Consider the following 5,382-nt stretch of genomic DNA (forward strand, 5'->3'; position numbering starts at 1 on the left):
ACACCAAAGAGAGCGCTTTTAAAAGTGTAGCATTTTTGTCATGTTTCAGGTGCACTTTAAAAGTGTTGTCTAATGTATTTTAGGTGAAATGTCCAATAACACTTTGTAAATTTTTTTCACCTTTCACCAAATGATACACGCACGTATAGTACAAACACTTAGCCAAATAGAAAAACATATCACTATAGCCACTGATGAAAAGATAACACTTGCAATCCCTATACAATTCCATTCTTCGCGCCACACTCATCACACCCAAATCAAAGAAAACTACTCACGGCATCACCGTCTCCACCTCACTCATCTTCATCACTCACCACTCACCACGCCGTCACTCATCTTCATCGCTGGTTCTTTGCGCTGCGCACTGACATCAGGAAGACTTTGCACTCAACTGAAAGCCTTTCTTTATTCGGTCACCATCGTCAAGAAGGTATGTATTCTCCTTCATTTAATTTTTAAAATATGAGAGGGTAGGGTTCCGATTTTAGAGTTGCAATTTGGGGGTTTGGTACAAAAACATGTGAACTCATGAATTGATGAGCATGCATGATAATGTTGCGGTGCAAGAGAACTCGTGAATTTGTGGGTTAAGGTTCCGTTATTGTTGCGACGTAGGAGAACTCGTGAATTTGGAGGTTTCATTCTGTTTACGCAGGTGAGTGATGTATAGTTCGTAAGTCAACTTTCATTTTAATTCCTGGTTAATATACATTGTCTTTCAGTATAACACAAGAACAAATTCACATTGTTATTACGATTTTAGTTCCTAAGTTCCTAACTCAATATACGTTATAATAATTCTTATGATCCAGAAGAACAATACCACTAATAATTGCTAAAACAATGCATATTTGTTCAATTTCTGTTAGCACAACTACCACCACAAGCAAAGAGAGGTGAGTGATTTTCTCTCCTCTGTGCTTAATTTGGTCGAATGGCCTTGTGAAATGTAACCACAATTCTGGTTCTTGGAACAGTTAAGGTTTGGGCTCAAGAGAAAAACAGGGACAAGTCTTGTGTATTTGATCAACAAAGAGGTAAGGGTTAGAATAGTTAGATATTGATTTTAGCTGTATTTGGTGCTTAAATGATAGAAACCTTTCCATTGAGTATGCTTATTCTCAAATAAGTTAGGCTACATAATGTATTTATTGACCAGTTAGCTGCTTGATTCTTGGATCTGAATGTGAATGATTGTTGCTTTCTTAACCAGCACAGTTTACTTTGTAGTGGTAAATGGTAATGTTCTAATAAACAAAAATCAAGTTCTAAGGGGGACTATTATTCATTTGTCTAGAGTAGTTTACTGATTTCATGTTAATTATTTTTATTGCATGTGGATTATATATGCTGTAGTATTTTCGTGGCTTATTGCAATTTTTCAACTATTGTAATAACTAATTAGATTGGAAGATGGCACATCATTAGAATTCCTAGGTTTAAATAAAGGAAGGCATTCAGTTACACAATGAGAAATTACATACTAAATGTGGTGTCCCTTGATGATCCGTTTTAGTCGTTTCAAGATATTCTCTTGAGCTAATTCATTCTAAATGTGGTGGTTAGAGTAGTCTTTTTAACATGGTATTTATAAATTCAATATTCTAACTTAAAAAAACTGCTCTGCTTCATTAGTGCTTCTGATCACTCTTGCTGGTTTCATTAGTGAATTTAGTTTATTATGCATATTATTTTTTATTATAAGGCATATTATTAATGCTTCTGATCACTCTTGCTTATTTAATTTTTATTAGTGCTACTGATCACTTTTGATTCCAAATTGATGATTCTATTGTTTATTTTATCAGAGGAAACATGAATTCAGAGGAAGCTGCACAAATTCCTAGAAATAGTTTCAGATCTTTGTGGTGCTTGTTGTTCTGAAGTCATAGCCAAGTTCTCTGTTAAACCAATGTAACCACTTTTGAATGTTGCATCTGGATGTTAAGGGAACAATATTTTTAATTACTTAAAATGGTTAAAATTGAATTTTAATGCTTTTTTTTAGGATCCGAAATTGTTTATCTCATCTGTATGCCAAAGACATCACTCCTGATGATAAGCAGGAGCTTGATGAGGCTTTGCAGCAGGAGGTAAGTTGGTAATTCAATTTTCGCACCTTTAGATATGAAATTACAATTTTCACACTTAAAGTAAATTGGTAATTCATATGCTATCTGATCTTTTCCACTAGAACAGGACAAGAACATTTCAGCAATGCAAACAAGAAAGCAAATTTGGTGATTTCTTTTTCTTTCTTAATTTGTGTACTTAAAGTACTGAAAATATACTCCTAAGATATTTATTCAATCAAGAATGTAGACAATGGTATCAAGTGCTTCATTCTTTATAATTTCAAGGTTTTTTCTTTTTGAAAGAAAGAAAGAGCTCAACACTTATAGTGGAGCATATTACAATTGAAGAATTAAAAAAAATAAAGACAACTAAAGTAATTCCAAGATTCATTTTCTCACATGGTGAAGCATTTTTATTAATCATCTGTGTTTGAAGTTGTTTTGCAGAGAATTATATCTCCGATAAGCTTTTTATGTAACTTTTGTTTGTGTAGATTCAAGCTGCATTTCGAACGGACAAAATCAGGAGAACTCCTCCAACACCACAAGATGAGATGAGAGCAGGAATTAGCTACTTCCACGATAAATGAAGAACATTGGGATAAATGAGCAGGTAATCAGAGAGTGACTCCTGAAGTGACAAGGGATGTTTGTTTACTAGCTAGAATGATGGCTGCTAATTTGTATTATTCCCAAATAGAAGATCTTATGTTTGAAGTAATTTATTTTTAGAGAAATAAATTTTATTTTAGAGAAATAATTTGTATTATTCCCAAATAGAAGATTTTATCGCTGCTAATTTATTATGGCAATCTAAATCTTGTTTAAGGATAATTTTTATTATTTAAAGAATATTATTATATATAGAGAGAGAGAGAGAGAAAATAAAAAAAATAAGGGACCTAAGGCTACACTTATATACAGTAGCTATGGTATACAAAAAAAAAGTGGGACCAAAGGCTACACTTATAAAACGGTAGCCATGGTATACAATGTGGCTACGCTTTACATGTGATACAGTAGCGCTGAAAAGCGTAGCCTATTCTGGTAAAAATGGAAGCTGAAAAGTGTAGCCTTTGGTCCTGGACAACATCACTTGAAAAGCGCACCCTATTTCCAAATGCCAAAAGTGTAGCCCTTGGTACAGAAAAGCGTAGCCTTTGAGAATAGGCAATGGCCGAATAGGAATCACCCAAAAAGCGTAGCCGTAGCACTAAGCCATCATTTTTTTTCACTTTTGGCTACACTTTTCAAATGTATCTGAATGGGTGTTTTTCTTATAGTGAAACTTACGACATAGGGTCAGCAGAGTATCGAGTCTCCACTTGGAGCACGTGGTGGCTAGCCATTGCTTTCACCCAAGAAAACTCGTATCTCAGATAGTGGAAGTGCAACATTCACATTTCATTCAATACGCATATATGCAATCATACTCAGCCATAAATCAATAATGGCTCCGCCGTAACTCGGTAATAATTCAGCCATCCGGCTCATAGTTCAATCTTGAATCAGCCAATTTACTAACAAATACAGCCCTTCGACTCATGACACATAAATCACTTCCACTGCCATCTTTCGTATCTCATACAATCATATTTGATCATCATTGATCATTATTTCTCCCCTTTCTTCATTCACAAGTTACCACACTCCCTAACTTCTTTTCCATCGCTAGGCATATCATGATGATTTGAGACATAAGGGGTGAGATCGGAGGCTTAGAAATATGAAATTTAGCTTTGAAAACTCAAAAATCAACCTTAGAAAGAAAACAGGATCACGTGTACACGTCTCCCACGCGCACGCGTGGAAAAGCCAAAAAGTGCATCGACACGTATGCGTCGCTCACGCGCACGCGTGGATGGGAGAAAAGCCAAGCGACGCCTACGCGTCAGCCACGCGTACGCGTGGGTGCGTTTTGTGCCCTACGCACAAAACCAGTATAATTCTCGCAAAACTCTCGAAAAATTGGCTGGGCATTTGGTGCAGCACACCGACGCGTACGCATCGTCATGCGCATGCGTGGGTAGTGAAAACAACGCGTACGCGTCAGCCACACCTACGCTTGGGTGCGTGTTCTGCCAAAAATTTTCTAAGTTAAAAACTGCATAATTCACAAATTCACCCCCAATCATCCGACAGGCATAACTTCTCCGTTCCAAATCATTTTTTACCCGTTCTTCAAACGGCATAAATATCCCAGATCCAATTTAATTTCTAAACAGGTTTGGTACAAATTGGGGATCCGGAGTCCAAGTTATGCCCCGTCAAAGTATGTCCAAAAACCACATTTTTATAAAAAAACCACATTTTCATACCAAAACCACAAAGTGCCATTTTCAAAACAAACCAATTTCAACCCTTTTCAAAACCAACAAAAACATACGAAAAATCAACCTCAAGCCTCCTCAACTCATACATTAATATTTTCATCAATTCACAACCATCATCCCACTATTTTAACCCATCTCAATCAAATAGCTAAATTACAAATACATTAACATGTCATACATCCTTCCTTATCCCAATTTCCAATAACACCATTTCTAATTAACCATCATTACATATAATCAAGATTAATCTCACCATCAACATGGTTTCACCCACAATTCAACCTCAATCAATCATCAAGAATATATTACAACATGCATATCTCTCATACACTATATCATCGAAACATCAATACTCACAATCACATATATGACCGCACAATATATCCCAACCATTCAACAACACCAACAATTCAATCTCTATCGTAGGGCCTCTAGCCTAAGTTTTCACACCACATTACATTTTAGATACAGAAAATCGAGACCATACCTTAGCCGATTTCTCCCGCTCAACCGGAGCACCTCCAAATCACTTTTCCACAAGCTCTCAAGGTCTCAACAACTCCAAGAACAGATTTTTAGCACACCAAAACCCTTTTCCAAGTTTTCTAAAATCTCAATTAAGCTTCAATATTCATATACACACTACCTAAGCCACAATTATCATACCCAATCACAACAACTCAATATCCAAACATCATAAACCAACAAATTACACTAGGTTTGAGAATTTTACCACATCCAAGGACCAAGGAGGCAAGATTAATCTTCTCCTTCAAGAGAGTTGGGTCCTATAACCTCAAAGAGCCCAAAATCTCAACACTTTTCTCTATGAAATTCAAAATTAAGGGATGAAGAACTGAGATAAAATCATGGCTTACTTCAAGAATAAAGTAATGGATTTTTTAGAGCTCTTCGCGGTGAACGCATGGCCATAAACGATGCGGTAATGGGAGCTCCGGATCAAAATTTAT

At 36.1% G+C, this 5,382-nt stretch overlaps 1 long non-coding RNA gene across 1 annotated transcript; it reads left to right on the forward strand.

The window, feature by feature from the left end:
- The first annotated feature begins 853 nt into the window (after positions 1-853).
- Positions 854-1,852, forward strand: LOC127748326 (uncharacterized). Its single transcript, XR_008010297.1, has 3 exons — positions 854-899; positions 986-1,040; positions 1,812-1,852. It is a non-coding gene; the product is annotated as an uncharacterized LOC127748326 (long non-coding RNA).
- Positions 1,853-5,382: the final 3,530 nt, after the last annotated feature.

This window comes from Arachis duranensis, chromosome 6 (assembly GCF_000817695.3).
Source record: "Arachis duranensis cultivar V14167 chromosome 6, aradu.V14167.gnm2.J7QH, whole genome shotgun sequence".
NCBI lineage: Eukaryota > Viridiplantae > Streptophyta > Magnoliopsida > Fabales > Fabaceae > Arachis > Arachis duranensis.